Here is an 18,005-nt window from a genome sequence, read left to right as displayed (position 1 = left end):
ATGCTGAGAAGGGGGCGTTCCGTTTGACGCAGGACTTTTGTGCTTTCACTCACAGCAGAGACTAGTCTGAGATCCACAGCCAATCATTTATGTTCATTGTAAACATGAGGGTTTTATCGCCAAGACCGTGTCGCTTATGTTCTTGTTATTAAAATAGGACAGCTTCGTTTTTTCTGTGACTAAATGTTTGGGTGTGTAATAGAATAGAATAGAATAGAATAGAATAGAATAGAGACTTAAATATCTATGTTTTTAATTATTTTCATTGTCTGATTAACACTGTTGATCTAATGATGGTAATAATGGTATAAAAATGTTATGTATTTGTAGGCTATTAATCATTTGCATATGAATCAATTATATTTTCCTCTTTAATATTTGCAGCACGAATTAAACATGAATATTTGAATGCATGCATGAAAAACGAATGTCTCATATTAACTATAGGCAATATAACATGATTTTATTATCATAATTTTGATTTTATTCTTTAAAATATTATGAAATATTATGAAATATTACTGAACAGTGTAAATAGAATCTATAGCTATCTGCACTTAGTGTATATACATTAGTATATGTAGCATATTGTTAAAAATCCTGGTAATTTAACTAGTGTAAATAAAATTCATTGCTATTTTCACTTAGAGTAATTAGCATCTATCGATAAGAAAATATGCTGTTTTCACTTAGTGCAAATAGCCGCTGCCGCTGTTTAATGGGTAAGAGAGAGAGAGAGAGAAAAGACACGGGCTCCAGTCGGACTCGAACTGAGAATTCTGATAAGCTGTCAGACAAGGGACATTCAGGGAAATTGCAGGGAAATTAATTTCCTCATTTCAATTAAAAGTTCTCAGCTTGGCGGGCCCCCAATCTTCCCGGGGCCATATGCACCTCCACACTCAGATGCTACACCACTGCCATAATGTATTTCCATTTGGCACAAGTGTTCAAATGGGCTTGAAGACCACAAGGCTGTTTAGAAATGTTCATTACCTGATGGGACACGTGATATAAAGTTTTTACAGTGCTTTATTTACACAGTACAATGGCGCAGGTGCGCTCACCACACACCAGCTACAGGTGGAGAGAAGAGAGAGATAGAGCCAATTCAATGGATGAGGATTATTAGGAGGCCATGATTGACAAGGGCCAGTGGGAGGAATTTGACCAGGACACCAGGGATACACCCCTACACTTTACAAAAAGTGCCATGGGATTTTTAATGACGACAGAGAGTCAGGACCTTGGTTTAACGTCTCATCTGAAGGATGGTGCTTGTTGACAGTGTCCCTATCACTATTCTGGGGCATTAGGACCCACACAGACCACAGGGTGAGCACCCCCTGCTGGCCTCACTAGCACCTCTTCCAGCATCAAACAAGTTTTCCCATGAAGTCTCCAGTCCTGGTACTGACCAGGCTCAACCCTGCTTAGCTTCAGTGGGCAACCAGTCTTGGGCTACAGGGTGATATGGCTACTGCTCCATATATTGCAACCAAAATCACAAATTTCCATAGGTGAAAAACAATATGTGAGTATACTTCACAGCACTGGTAAATCAATAAGTGAAAAAGTACCCAGATGACCTTCTAGTCTACTTCTGTAGTTTTTGAATTTGAGACAGGCTAATAATCAAAGACCCTATATGCAGGTTACACCAGTAGGAGGTGACAAGTGACTGCTTTACGCACTAATAATTTCATCAACCAATTCGTTCAAAAACATTCAGAGTTAAAAACACTGATTCATTCTTTCAGACAGCAGCTTTTTACAGTAGCTGGACAACAAGTAAAAACTCCTAAAGAATTTTAAGGCACTAAATGACATAATTTTTCTTACATCAGTCGAGCTCCATTGAGGCGCCAGACTCAAGCAATTCCACCTCCTCAGTTGTTGAGGCTTCTGCATGGTCTCTGAATAGAGCGTGGGATCAAATCCCACTTCTGACAAGACAATTTTGCAGTGAATGGATAAAAGTAGCTCAAACATAATTTAAACCAAAGTTATCATTTCAGTAGGACATTCTAAACACTGCAACCTTCTGCATATGACTAAATCACAGCAGTGCTTATATCTGGAACAGCAACTGATATCAACCAGCTAATACGAGTAATTTTAAGGGTTAAGATCATGTAGAAATAACTGAACATTGCCACTACAGTGTTTGTGTCACGCGTGCTGCAGCATGCATCGCTGTCCCAGCATCTCTCCTCCCTCTCACAGCATGGAAACACTTTCTCTCTACGCCACACCTTATCACGTCCCATTCACAGCGTCATGGCATTTGAGGGTGAGTATCATCACTGACCAGCGTGGGTAGAGTACAGCGTGATCTTTATAGGTAACAACATATGACAGGGTAGGTCTGAACGTATTTTTTTATGTGAGACGATTAGGAATGTTAAACGTAAGTGGTTTTATTTTTAATAGTAAGTTCTAACTTGGCTATAGCTGGTTATGTGCTACTTCACCAATGCCCCTGTTGAAAAAACAGCATATGCTGGGTAGGCAGGTTTTGAAGCTGGGATGCTGGTTTGAGTTGGTCATGTGCTGATCCTAAGCTGGTCAGACCAGCACATGGGATCAGCTTAAACCAGCTGAAGCAGCATCCCAGCTTCAAAACCTACCTAACCAGCATATGCCGTTTTTTTTTTTTTCATATGGAGTAATGTAAGCGTATTGCTTGGAAGCTAAATATAAGAACACAATAACGCTTTTTTATTCATGTAGGAAAAATGCATGTGTAAAGAGGGTAAAATCCTTAATTCATAGTGTGCTTAAGTTTTGTTTGTCTGTTTGTTTGTTTATATTATGTCGTGGCGTTATGGTCAGTGCTTTTATAGGTCTCCATCTATTTGAAAATCTGGAATCTGAGGGAGCAAAAAAATCTAAATATTGAGAAAATCGCCTTTGTCCTAATGAATTCTAAGCAATGCATATCACTAATCAAAAATTACTTTTTGATATATTTACAGTAGGAAGTTTACAAAATAACTTCATGGAACATGATCTTTACTTAATATCCTAATGATTTTTGGCATAAAAGAAAAATCTATAATTTTGACCTATACAATGTATTTTTGGCTATTGCTACAAATATACTCCAGCGACTTAAGACTGGTTTTGTTGTACAGGGTCACATTTATGCACTATTTTTTTTTTTTTTTTGTTTGTTTGTTTTTTACTTTTCTTTTATGTAAATTATTTAAAATTAATTAATTAAATTATTCATTTATTATTTTGGTTTTAGTTTTAGTATTTTAAGTTTTTTTTTTTTATAATCTAATCTAATATATATATATATAAATATATATATATAATATATATATATATATATATATATATATATATATATATATATATATATATATATATATATAAATATATAACAACACTTAAAAAACTCAAATTTAAGTTCTTAAGTCCTTGACATCTTCTCTAGCTCTCTCTAGTGTTCTTTTGTGAATAAACAATCTGTCACTATTAAGAGAAATTTAGGCTTTTTTCCCCCGAATCACTTGATAAAATTCACAAAACTGATCTGAATGATTCGTTGACAAATCCGGTAGGCCTGCAGTTCAGTCACCATTCATTTTAATTGCATAGAAAAGATAGACCAGGACATTCTTCAAAATGCTTACTTTTGTGTTTCCAAAGAAATATCAAAGTCATATACGTACGTTTGGAACAACATGAGGATGAGTAAATTATCCTTTTTTATTCAGTCATTCTTTTCTGGGTGAACTATTGCTTTAAGAATGGTATGTGACAATATTAATGGAAAGAAAATGAAAGAGCTTGCACCAGAAAGATATAGTGCTCTGCCAACCAGCACACTGTATACAAAATCATGCTCCTGTAGCTGGTTCAAATATTACAAAATATGAATACTCTGTTACACTCCTTCGAGAAAGCTCTGACTGAAAGTGTGTGTGTAAGAGAGATATGCATCATCATTAATCTGAATGTCACTGGCAACATTTTAACAACTACTTATTTTAAACTATGTCCCTGCAGTGCGCATATAGAATATGAATTGTCAAATCAGTGACAAATAGAAGAGAGAGTCAAAGAGAGTTAGTAGGCACTTTCTTGATTGCAAGAAAGATCCTGTCCTCAGGTGAAGGGCGGAACTGTGGTGGTCATGAACTCATCTGCACTAGAAGGGGTGAGAGCATCTTCCTCATCCACGATAACATGCACTGATTGCTCCTGAATATTTATTGTATAACTAATTTATACTTTGTAATAGATCAAATATTTTTGCGCCCCCTCACCTTCCTTGTCCCACACTTCTATCAATTATGAATGACCTATCAGGATTGGTAAAAACAAGGGTCATTATTAATTAAAGTCAAAGAACTGTAAGAACATCAAAAAAAAAACCAATTTGTAAAAAACACAATCTGCTTAACGTAGATACTGATATTTAAATAAGCATATCTTTGTCTCCCGCTATCACAGCCACAGAGCAAAGGAGAAGATTTTGTTACATAACAGTAGGCAGCAGTGGAAGATTATGGGTGAAATGTCAAAAATTCAGCGTAACGGCTTTGCCTTATGGGATTTGAGTTCATTTGGATTAGTAAATTGACATTTGCTTGCATTGTCACATTATGGGATAACTGTACTGTTAAGTACAATAAATTTTCTGTAGTGAAAAGATCTCTGTACAAAATGCTATTTAGTGCTATATAGTCTAAACTTGTTGGTGTTTCAAGTGAGCACTACTTAGTGGACGTGTCTTAAGTAAATTTCAGTGTCTCTGAAACGTATCTTCCAAATTATTCTGTATAATCTGTCAGCCTCATGATATCCCTATCTATCTATGGTCCAGTTAGCATGTGGACATGTGTTTGCCACTTATATACGAGTCAATCCAGTTTCAGGTTAACGTAGGGTAGGTTCCAATGGAAGGTCCAGTGGTTTTGTGTGCACAAAGTGTGAAGGGGCATTCAGTTACCTTAGACTTGTGAATTATTCATCACTGGGAGAGATAGATTCAAGACAGGTGCTATAGATTCACTCACTGCAAGAGATGGAAGGCAAACCTTTTAAATATGGCCTAATTGATCTATGAGGAATAAGGAACATTGGCAGATGAGATATAAATGTCCACAAACTGACTAAAGAAGAGATTATTGGATCTAGGAGATATCAAAGGACTCCTTGTTATCTGCAGATTGTGGTAATATTTGCTGGAGTGTTGAGTGCTTTTAAAGTTTTTATTTTTTCTGATAGTAATGCACAGGTTTAAATAAACTGTGACAAATGTATTTTTCATGGTCTGTTGAAGAAGCAGAGAAAGTCTGTGTTTTACTCTCATGTTTCTACTATAAGTTGGAGGTTCATTGAAGGTTTATATTCAAAACTTATCTTAGTATCTACTTTAAAAATACACATGAAAGATACATGAATGATTTTTATGAACAACTTATTACTGTGAAATTTTCTTTATTAGTCTATCTTTGAAGGGGTCCAAAAGTCTGAGACCACATTGAAAATATAGTAGTTTTGCTATGACATAAACTGAATAAATAATTTAGCTAAAATTTTCATTAATAAAATAAGGAAATTTGGCACTTCTGGTACAAAAGTTTAGATTACTGCTTTGTATTTTTTAAATTAAGGTTTCACTTAATCTTAATTAATCTTAACTTAATCTTTAAAATGTATAATATTAAAATGCAAATTAGAAACATCTTCACTGTTGGTCATAACTGTTAGTCCCCACATTATTTTGGTCTATACTGCACATTTAATTTCTTAGTGAGTTGCAGTTGTAAAGGTTTAAATTTAGTTAAAAATGCTCTCAGTGATCTTATGCAATATATAGAGGCCATTAGTCATCTGTATGTTTTTATAAAAACATGAAAGTAATACAACAATGGCAGTGTGATTTGTCCCATATTGACACTGAAAATAACTTTTCTTTTAAGGACATGATACCAAGGTTTATTGTTCTGTCATCATTGGAGGAAATCATGATAGCATCCATCACCATCTACAAAGCTTGTCTGTTATCTACAGTAGGTAGATCAAATTCTCAACTCTTGACCTTTACTTTCCTCAGCTTTTGTCCTCCAACCCTATGCTTTCTCTTTCTCTGTTTCTCTTTTTTCCTTTAGTATCTCCTGAACTGCTAGGTGTCCTGTCCTCCATTGCTGTCTTCATGGTCGTGATCACTCTGCATTTTCTTTACCTCAGCAGCAAGCTTTCAGTGGAGAGCCCAAGCAGTGAGCTGCCACGTTTTGAAGGTTTTAACAAAGGTTTGCAAGGTAAATACTTAAAGAGTTTTCAATGAATGAGTACATGTGTATGGCTGTGTATCAAATCCCAGTGAGCAGACCCTCTAGCATTTCTAAGGTCCATCTAAAATTGTAAATAAAAAATAAATAAATAAAAAAAAAATTATAAGAAATTGCAAAATCAAGCATAGCGTCAGTTCTGTCAGGCTGCGTTAGTTAAGCTTGCATCAGCTGACTCTAAGCTGATCCATGTCTACCTATATGAATGCGACACCTATCACAGCACTCATATATAAAGTCCTTCAGTATTATCACTAGCTTTCGCTTTGCTCAATAGCTAATTACCCACCTCCATCCCCAACTCCTCCTCTCGTCAGTCAGGATTCAGCCTTCTGATGCTCATTGAATCAGACTAATTTCTTAAATGTTACATTAACTTTTAAACCTTTATGATATCTGCAATACATTCATGTGGGTCCTGTTCTGTTTACCCTGGGGGGTTATTGCTGCTCTTGCCCAGAACGGAACCATACCGCCAATCCAAACTGTATGCTAATTGTAATTGGACTATAGTGGTCCTGAAAGAAAACTACTTAAAATATGATCAATTCAGATCCTAGAGCAAGAGCAGGTTTAGACACCCCTGCCTTTGACATCACAATAACATATTTCTGTTAATTATGGCAAAAAGAAGAAAAACAAAAAACAAAATAGTGCCTTTGGTTTTGAAAACAGCTGATTAAAAGCTAAAATTAAGGTATTATAAACTTAATGTCTAATGTTTTTTAGGTTTAACATAAGGTAGCTCCACACTATGTCCGTTGGAAGCAGTGACGTCATATGACACTTTGTTGAGGTTGGGGTAGATCAATCTGCCCCGAGTTCACAGGTCGGATATCCGAATTCAAGCGGTGTTCCAGACGTTATTTCCAAGTAGGAGGTGGGAAAAATCCTAATTTTGAGTTGTCTGGAATGCAGCATAAGTATATATACAGCCAACTTACAATTATCCCACAAGAGTTTTTTGGCATCCCTCTTCCACCCCAACTCCTCACTCCTAACTATTTCTATCCCAGCTTGGGATATGTGGGAGTCCTCTGAGTTCGGGCTAAATTCAGAACTCTGAGCCCTCCACTCAGACAGCATGTGAAATATTCATACTGTTTGCTCTATTTGATTATATTTAAGTGCGGACTCATGAATTTTGGTTAGAACAGGGGTGTCCAATCCTGCTAATGGAGGACCACTGTCCAACGAAGTTTAGCTCCAACCCCAGTTTAACACACCTGAACCAGCTAATCAAAGTCTTACCTGGCATACTAGAAACATTTAGGCAGGTATGTTGAGGCAAGTTGGAGCTAAATTTTGCAGGACAGTGGCCCTCCATGGCTGAGTTAGGGCACCCCTGTTTTAGAATGTTGGCCACATAGGCAGTAGATGTCAAGTTAGCTCACTAGGTTTTAAAACACTTGTATGTCATCCTTGTTCCTTAAATAAGATATGCTTATAAATGAAATGTTACTGGTGAAAGATCCTAAAGATTAATGTATGAGCTGACTCTTCAACAGAATTTGTGGTCAGTTAGCAGACACACCAAAGGCACAAAGCAATGGCATTTTTCAAGAGCTTCCAACAGAGCCTTCCTTCTGTCAGTTCCCTCCTGGACACTGTCTCAAACACTGTCTCTACTGCTGTGGATGATTTGTCCTCTGCGGTGAGTGATGTCACCTACACTGTCAGTGACCAACTAACAGAGCAGGTCAATACAATCATCACCAAAGTACAGACTGAAGAGGATGACAAATCCAGGAAAGAGGATGCTGAAGGTTCTTCAGAAGAAGTCCAAAAGGAGAGGAGGAACAGCAAGCTGAAGCATCAGGAGACAGAAGGTAATGCTGCAGACAGTGGAGAAGGAGAAGGTCGAAAAAGCCGAAAATTGAAGAAGAACTCTATGTGGAATATTGAAATAGTTGAAGAGGAAGTCCAGAAGGAGAAAGAAAGACAAGAGGAAGCAAGAAAAGCTGAGGAGGAGGAGTGGGAGTGGTGTTACGCTCCCTCTAAAGGTTGGTATCGTAAAAGGAGGGACCCAAACCAACAACAAAGCTCATCTCCAACCTCAGACAATCAGAAAGAGAACAATGACTAAGCATTAAAAGAAGCAGAGTCTGTCGCTCAGATAGAAAATGCTTCCTCATCTGGCAAACACAAGAATGAAGGTGACAAACACAATGAAAATGCTAATGGAATGCACCCAGGTAATAGTCAGGACTCTCAGGAAATTTCTGGTGATACTAATATATCAGCATCAAAGCAAGAAAAGAATGGAGAGCACAATAGTGTTGAAGAAGATGGTACAGGCAGAAGAAAATACCAAGGAGGTAAAGGTGAGACTGTATGCTGGACTTGTGTTGTTCTCTTCTGACGAGATGGATCTATATCACTGGTTCTCTTTGGTTTTTCATCACTCCCTTGATTCCACACTAGTCTTCAACCAAGGACACACAAATGAATCTTTCTCTTTATAATATTTGCTGTCTTACTCCTGACTAGGGCCGTCATAATGGGAGAACTTCTAAGAAAATTGTCTTGTGACCAGGATGGCCCACTTGGGTTCTCAATGGTAGTGTTTCCCATCCCAGGTCCCTGAGTACCCCCAACCCAAAACTGATTTGAGAATATCATAATACAATCGATTTTTTTCCTGCTTACATGTTCATAGGTGATATCCAATCTGTGCTGCATGGGAGAACAAAAAAAAAATGTAATTGGGCCACTTGAACCATGTGATGTAAATGCGGCCATAATGTGCAGAGTTGGGGGTACTCAGACTTGTACCTGGAGATCTATCTCCTGGCATAGTTAATCTTCAACCCTAATCAAATACACATGAACCAGCTACTGAAGACTTTCAGGAACACTTGATAAGTATAAACATTTATGTTATTGCAGGCTTGGAACTCTTTAGAAAGACAGATCTTCAAGAACAGGAATGAGCATCCCTGAGCTACTCATTGGACCCAGGAAAGATGGGGCTTAACTATAAAAATTTTGTCCCAGACCTTGTGAATTTTATTGACGGCCCTGCTTTTACTGGTGTTTTCCTATTTATAGGTGAAGTGTATAAGGTTTTTGCTGTTAAAATATTTTCATAACCAATTTTGACAATTAGAGATAACTTTAAGCCATTTATTGGCCGACTTCTCATAGAGAAAAACACTGTAGCCAACTTTTCAACTTCTAGCTCAACAAAGCATATCACATTTGTGGTGGTGTTACCTGTTTGCTCAAACTTTGAAAGTGGCTTCGGGGTGTGATGAAGGTTTGAGTGTGCGGGAAACCTGTTTGCAAACAATAATTATTTTGTGTTTGATACCAGTAGTTTGTTTGGTGCTGCCAGAGTCTCAGAAATTATACACTTCACCTTTAAAAAATTATGTTAGTCTTAGTCTTATTTTCATCAAATACAAATACAAAAGTTTTTAAATACCATATGCAAATACAGGCTATTTTCAAGCATCTGGGGAGAATTTGTAAGATTATAAGTTATTAATTACTTAAATTTCTATAGCTTCTTTCTGTCTCTTTTGTATTTTTTGTATACTTAAACTATCATAGTGATTATGAAGACATTTTTGTGTTTGTGTTTCTTTTTTTTTCTTTAAGAAGCTGTTAGCTTTGAAATCTGTGTAAAGATTTTTTATATATTTGTCTTAAAATACAAGCACATGGGTTTGAAATTATAAGAGGGCAAAAAAAAAGAATAAGGACTTCTTCTCCTCTTTCAAACAACTGGTCTGCAAAAGCTTTACTGTAAGATATTTTAGGGCATTTTTAGAATCTGAATTTGTAGATTTCCACTCTTTCTTAGATGGGTTTTTTTCAGAAAAAGGATCATCTGAGAGCGAGGACGAAACACCAAAAAGACACATGGACTCATCCTCTCATGAGCAAAGAAGTGGGTGGAGAGACAGGGATGCTGAGAATGAGGATTGCAGCAGTGAAGCCTATGCTGAGCAAGGTAAATATTGTACACTGACTGATGAAATACTCTTAATTATGCTGTAATTATCATGTAATCTTATTTCATTGTTTCGCTATCCAGTTAAAAGGAAAAAAGATTCAAGGTCCCTGAATGAACATCAGCCTCCACCATACCAGGACAAAGATGATCTCAAGGGTGGCTCAAGGGGCCGCACTGACTCAGCAGAGGGCAGTGGAATTGAGATCAGTGAGGGTAGTGAAGACCCTGAGGACACAGAGAATTACCTGAATAAGGGCTATGAGGAAGATGCACCTATTGACAGCACAGCTGTTTTGGGCCCGGAGGTGATCGATTCGGCCCATCGTTTCTGATGTATTCTTCTATGAGAATCATGGCCCCACCTTCAGATTCACTGATAAAACTGTCAAAATCTACAGTGATCTATGTCTCCAAGAGACCTGTTCACTGCAGTTTATGTTGAGAGAAATATTTGTAAAGGTTTTTTTTTTCACAAATCCTATGTTTTTTGACATGAGATTTTTTTTAAATTCATTTTGTTTTCTTTGAGTCAAAGTATGCAACGGCAAACTGATAAACAAGACACTTGTCTTCCATTTCTCTTTTTTACCCATTCCTGTCAGTTTGGATTTCCATTCACTGGTGTCCTCTTTTTAGACCATTGTGAAGTAATATTTTCAGTTGATTATTAAAATTTAATTTCATTGTCACATGAATGAGTCATATCACTGCTGGATTTAATTATGAGGAGCAAGGAGGACAGTTCAAGGATTCTCTGGCTGGGGTTTGGCTCATTTTGTCCACATCTGGTAAGTTTGCCTTTGAGTTTGCCTGTAATTGGAGACACTGAAAGCCTGAATACTGACATATACTACTCATACTATACGAGAAGCCAGGCTACTTCAGTGGGTGCCGTATCATGAGGAACCATATTGCTTGATCTTTGGAGATAAAATATCATAGTAAAACTTACGTACGAAACCCTCGTTCCCTGATGGAGGGAATGAAGACGTTATGTCAATGACGACATTAGAGGTCTTACTTGGGAGGCCATATCCTCTCTGATTAATAGAAATTGCCAATGAAATTTGGCTAGTGGATTTTGCATACCTGAGCCACTCTCCGTACAAACGGGTATAAATAGGTGACAAGTGCATCCACTCATCAGGTTTTATGCTGAGGAGCCAAGAACTTGTCCTTTGCAACCAGCGATGGTTCAAGATTGTGGCATGGGAACATAACATCTCCGTTCCCTCCATCAGGGAACAAGGGTTATGTATGTAACTGAGATGTTCCCTATCTGTCGGTCACTTCAAGTTATGTCAATGACGACATTAGGGGTCCATGGAAAGTGCCCCAACCTGATCCCCGTCACAACCCTATGGCATTCCAAATGTTGACAAGCAGCCGCATGTCAGACAAATGCTATGCAAAAGTCGTAACCTTCCCACCACCCCAGCGCAAATTCGCTGACCTTGGTATCCACAGGGACTAAAGGTGAGTATATCGCTGCTGGTGATAGCCAAGCCGCTGTTTCTTTCACCACAGAAATTTGTTAACAGAAGGGATTTTGACCTCTTCATTTGTGGTTACAGCTTGGCAGTAACAATGGGGAAGCGAGCCTTCCAAAGAAGGGTGCTACAGAGGCTACATCCTAACCATAGGGAGGTATCATGTGGAGACAATGATAAGGACTAACCCATGCCTGGGGCAGTTCTACATATGGGATGGTCTCTGAGGCAGGTCCTACCTCAGAGTAGGGATGAAATGAGTGCCAGAAGAGACTGACAGAATGATCTGTCAAAGGGAAGACATGGGTTCACCAAGAGGGAAACCTTACAGAGGAAGAATACACATATGGGATCTCCCGACGGGAATCAAGCAAGATGGACACCTAGCCCAGTACAGGGGCTGACTGGAGACCCGGGCAAGCTAACACCAATACCAATACCATCTGGGGAACTTTACTGGAGGAGGAAAAAGGTGCTTACATCCCCGGGTGAGGGGGAATGGCGCAGCAAGCGTGACACTGGCCAGCTCTTCCTGCCACTTACCTGTTACCCAACACACAAGAAGAAACTGGCTCAAAGCGGAGACTGTAAAATCTCATGAAGGTGTTCGGTGTTGCCCAGCCCACAGCTCTACAGATGTCTGCCAGAGAGGCCTTGGGATGGCATCCATTATCTAGTGGGTCAACCTCTGCTTGGAGACAGCATCTCTGAGGGCAGTCCTTGCAGGTTCACCACTTGATCGTGAAAAGGTGTTGTGGGAACCATGGGCACGTATCTCAGGACAACATGAGAGTAAGCCGGCCCGAAGACAAGGCACTCTTCGCTCACTGAAAATGCTATGAGGTCCTTGACCCTCTTGATTAGAGTGAGCGCTGTCAGGAGCGCTGTCTCTTAGCAGACAGGAATTTAAGCTCAACTAAATCCAGCGGCTCAAAGGGGCCCCTCTGAAGTCCAGCCAGGGTGATAGAGAGATCCAGGAGGGCACCAGGGGTGACCTAGGAGGATGTAACCATCTGGCAACCCTCAGGAAACTGATGATGAGATTGTGCTTTTCCAGGGTCTGGCTGTCCACTGCATTGTGGTGTGTTACGATAGCAGCCATATACACTTTCAAGGTGGAGGGTGACAGCTTACGCTCCAACCTTTGCTGCAGATAAGAAAGCACTACTCCAATCACGCATCTTCGTGGGTCTTCTCAGCAAGAAGAACACCAGATCACCAACAGACTCCACTTCAAGGCAAAAGCTTGCCTCGTAGAGAGGGCTATGGCCTGAGTGATAGTGCCTTCCACCCGCTGGTTGTCACTTCGGTCTGCTGCATCCTGTGATCTGGATGCGGGTGCCAATGGTGCCGAACCTCTGAGAAAAAAGGTCCTTCCTCAGAGGGATGCGCCAGGGAGGGGCTGTCACAAGGAGCATGAGTTCTGAAAAAAAGATCCGGGTGGGCCAATGCGGCGCAACCAGGAGGACCTGTTCCTCATCTTCCCTGCCCTTGCACAGTATCTGTGCGAGAAAGCTCACTGGGGGAAATGCATACTTGCGTAAAGCCCAAGGTCAGCTATGTGCAAGTGGGTCCATGCCAAGGGAGCCTCAGTCAAGGAGTCATACAACTGGCAGTGGGAGGTTTCGTGGGAGGCAAACAGGTCTACCTGAGGTTCACCAAATCAACTCCAGATCAGCTGGATCATCTCAGGATGGAGTCTTCATTCTCCAGGGGATGTGAGCTGTCATGAGAGCACATCAGCTGCACAATTGAGCTCACCCGGGATGTGGACAGCACACAGCAACTTGAGCCATGTCTGACTCCAGAGGAGATGATGGCGGGCGAGTTGTGACAGCCCTGCCAGTTGATGTACGAAATGGAACCGCCGGAAGGCAAGTAGCACTGCCAGCAACTAGAGACAGTTGATGTGCCAAAGCAGTCAAGGCCCTGTCAAGAACCCCAGGCTGCCTGTCTGTTGCATGTAGCGCACCAGCCCGCACTGGAGGCCCTCATGACAATGACATGCTGAGACACTTGTTCTAAGGGTACTCCTGGCCCATAGAAAGACAAGGTCCATCCAGGGGCTGAATGAGCAGCATGTAAACTGTACCGCAGCACCATGCCCATCTCAGGACTTGGGAGTCTAACCAGTGCTGAAGTGGTCTCATATGCAGCAATCCGAGCTGCGTGACTGTGGCTGCAGATGCCATATGCCCCTGGAGCCTCTGAAAGTGTTTCAGTGGTACCACTGTCCTGCCTCTGAAGGAACTCAGGCAGTTCAGCGCGGACTGGGCATGCTCGTTGGTGAGATGTACCATCATACTCACCGAGTCTAACTCCATATTGAAAAAAAAAAGATTCTCTGCACAGGGGAGAGCTTGCTCTTTTCCCAGTTGACCCGAAGCCCCAACCGGCTGAGGTGCCGGAGCACCAGGTCCCTGTGATCACACAATTGTTCTCTCGAGCGGGTCATGCTGGAGATATTTGAGGATCCTGATGCCCACTTCCTGTAATGAGGCAAGGGCTCCCCGAGTGACTTTTGTAAAGACATGGGGGACAGGGAAAGCCCAAAGAGGAGGACCCTGTACATCCCGACCCCCGAACGCAAACTGTAGGAATGGCCTGTATTCAGGTAGACACACAGAACCACCCTCTTTCTTGGGCACAATAAAGTAAGGGCTGTAAAACCCTGACATCATCTCAGCTGGAGGGACAGGATCGATTGCGTCCTTCGCCAATAGGACAGCAATCTCCTTGCAAAGGACAGGGGCGTCTGGGACTGCCACTAAAGCCTCAAGGATGCTGCTGAACCTGAATCGCTTAGCCGAGTCAGACTGTCCAAATGAGCCAGCGGGACGGGTTGGGCAGTGTGAGTCACGCCCACTAACTCTGTGCGAGTGGCACCAAAGTGACGATCGACATACCTTCAGTGGTGCAGCAGTGGGAAGTTGTGCTGGATGGCCTAGAAAGCACCGCATTCTCATCATGGGTCATCACGACAGGGCTCCCCATGTCCCTAAAGGTTCTCCACCTGGCCCTCCATGACCAGAAACTGCTCTTTTAGATGAAGCATCCAGGGGAATCGCTGAATTAACAGGGACGCTGCTGAATGTGCCTTAACGCCACCCAGAACAGCCTCTTCTTCCAGCAGCAGAGAGAACTCGCCTGGTGAATCTCGAACTGTGTTCATTCACTCAGCTCCGAAGCAAAAATCTGATGAGCGGATGCACCTGTTGCCCATTTATACCTGTATGCACGGGGAGTGGCTCAGGTATGCAAAATCCATTAGCCACATTGCATTGGTGATTTCTCTTAATCAGAGAGGATTCAGGCTCCCAAGTAAGATCCCTAATGTCGTCATAAACATAACTCGAAATGACCGACAGATAGGGAACTTCCCAGTCCAAGAAGAGCTTTTATTGAAACTAAGCTGCAAAAACAGCACATTCTAACCTTTAATAACTTTATGATGTCAAATTAATACATTTCAAAACATGACCATCAACATACCAATGATGACTATTTAGTGTTTCGAAACTTTTCATTGAAAGTCAGACAGACTTTTCACTTCTCCTGCATGTGTATAGTACCTGCAACTCTGCATATTTTTCTGAAGGTTCCTAACAAAGGGAAAGACCTGCTAACCTTTATTCTTAACAAGGTTCCTGATCGTTTATGTCTGATCTTTATAGTTACATTTCAGTGTGGATTATGATATACTGTCACAATATGAGACAAGACTAAATGGGCAGATTGGAAAACAGTCATAAAAAGTTAATGACATCAAGAAAAAGAAGATAACTAAAAAAAATCTGTGATATGACCTCCTTAATAGTCTTTAATGTACCACCTTGTCACCAACACAGGGAACCTCAAGAATATTGAGCCGTTCATTTTAAATGCATATGCATAATTTACAATTTCTGAACCCTCCATTTCCTCTATCCCACCTGCCCTGTCTCTCCCTTTCTCTGACAGGATAGCTTACTCCCACCCCTTCCAGAAACATATGAACCAGAGGTACTGGGGAAATATGGCACACTGGATTTGGCATTTGAATGTAACCCTAGTGAACAACAGCTTGCAGTGGCAGTGAACACTGCCACAGATATTCCAACCCTTAAGAGCACAGGGAACATTTTCTGGCAGGTCCACCTGGTTCTACTGTCCACCAAAAAAGCAAAGGGCCAAGACAGGAGTGCAGAGACATCTTCACAGAGACATTTTGCTTCTCATGTGTGGAGAAGGAGGCCTTGAGGGACTATGCAGTCCGGTTCCCTCTCTACAGTGTGAGCCGCATGAAGAAGGAGAAGGTCCTAGGGGAGAAGGTGTTCTACTTAACCAAACTCAATCTGCAGGGCAAGCTTGCTCTGCCTGTTACACTAGAGCTTGGCACATCTTTTCCTGTAAGCAGTGTTTGTGTGCATGCAGTATACATTGTCCATAACCAATCTGATTTCAGAGTCAGAGTTATCCATTTTATATTGGTAATCCTTTAATGTCACTATTCTTGAGGGCTGTGGATCAGTAGTGAGTGTCTCTCATAGTGCGGGAGCTCTGTCACACCGCTCCACTGGTGAATCCTCCACTCCAGAGCTTCTGCTGGGTCTCCTCTACAACTCCACCACAGGAAGATTGTCCACTGAGGTTATCAAAGGCAGCTAAAAACTCTGCCACCGATAAGCTGCCCAGTAAGGTATAGGGTTAGGTACCGAAAAACCGGTGCCAATATGGCTATGTAACTGGAATGAACCGAATCGAATCAGAACGCAGATTTCGGTGCCTCATTTCGGTGCCTCTTAAATCCCTGAGCGATGGATTGAAATATTTGTCCTGGTTATCCCAAATGTACACAAGAAGCATGGGTGTCGCTAGGCTTTTTAAGCGGGGCTATAGCTCCATAAAGTGCACATAAATTCGCGATCGCCTCAGAGTCAGTCTGCTTAAATTTCATATGAAAACGGCGGCAGACCGGTCTCCTCCCTGTCTTTCAGCATGCTCTTCAATCTGCAGACGACCACGGCGGAGCAGCACGAGCGAACTCAAAGAGAAACAGAGGACACAATGTGTGTTTATCTGTGCAGTTCTTTGTCATAAATACAGTTTATAAAAGGTAACGAGGGAGCAATCGGTTTCCCATCTATTTTAAAGTTTTCACTCCATTCACTGCTCATCACACCACAGCTGTTTCCTCCAGTGAAAATCTAGCCCTTAACACATATGAACACATAATTTATTTATACTAAGCCTATTTAAATATACTTAATTTAATTATACTTAGCCTACTTTATACATACACTACTGTGCAAAAGTCTTAGGCACGTCAATATTTTCACCACAAAGAATGGTATTCGGACAGTTATTTATATCTTTTGCTGTAGTGTGTGTTTGCTGTAGAGACATTTAGTTTGTCTCAGTTGTTTTCTAATAAATAATGACCCAGATAATGAAACACATGTATTAGCCTTAGAGTAAGGGAAGCACAACATGGGAAATGAGAGCATCCAAGGAGCGTGTGAATGCTACGGATTTATTTTAAATATTTTTAATGTTCTTTAATGTTATCCATAGTTTTTTGTGGCTCCTTTTTTATTTTTTATTTTTTTTTTGAAGTATCGGTTCAGGCACCATTTAGGCACCGGTACTGGTTTAAAAGTATCAAAATGGCACCGGTATCGTAAAAAACCCAATCGATACCCAACCCTAGTAAGGAGTCCACGTGTCCACCTGCACAATCCTCTTAAAAGCAAACTTGTTCCATGCATGTGCATTCTTAAAGTGATTCTCCATCTTAAAATGAAAATGTTGTCATTATTCACACATTGCCCATATCGTTCCAAACCCGTAAATGCTTTGTTCGTCTTCGGAACACAATTTAAGATATTTTGGATGAAAACAGGGAGGCTGCCAAATAAATAACAGTGTCAAGGTCCAGGAAAGTATGAAAAGCATCGTCAGAATAGTCCATCTGCCATCAGTGATTCAACCATGACGTTACTTGTATTTACGCTTTGGTTTGAAAGCAAACAGCGCATCGCCACCGCGCGGCTGACACAGAGGAGCGTACGCCATCTGCGTACAGCTCAGATTTGCCAAAATGGTGCTACGCTGATTTGGAGAGACACAGAAGAGAGGAATTGAATGAAAAGTCATTCTTTTTGTTTTCTTTGTGTACAAAAAGTATTCTCATTGATTCATAACATTACGGTTGAATCACTGATGGCAGATGGACTATTCTGACGATGCTTTTCGTACTTTCCT

The 18,005-nt window shown here is 40.8% G+C and overlaps 1 pseudogene; it reads left to right on the top strand.

Moving 5' to 3' along the window:
- The first annotated feature begins 5,711 nt into the window (after nucleotides 1-5,711).
- LOC109098374 lies at nucleotides 5,712-16,409 on the top strand (annotated as a pseudogene).
- Nucleotides 16,410-18,005: the final 1,596 nt, after the last annotated feature.

This window comes from Cyprinus carpio, chromosome B20, assembly GCF_018340385.1.
Source record: "Cyprinus carpio isolate SPL01 chromosome B20, ASM1834038v1, whole genome shotgun sequence".
Taxonomy (NCBI): domain Eukaryota; kingdom Metazoa; phylum Chordata; class Actinopteri; order Cypriniformes; family Cyprinidae; genus Cyprinus; species Cyprinus carpio.
Note: the sequence above shows the minus strand (reverse complement) of the source record. Positions and strands in the feature narration are given on the sequence as shown.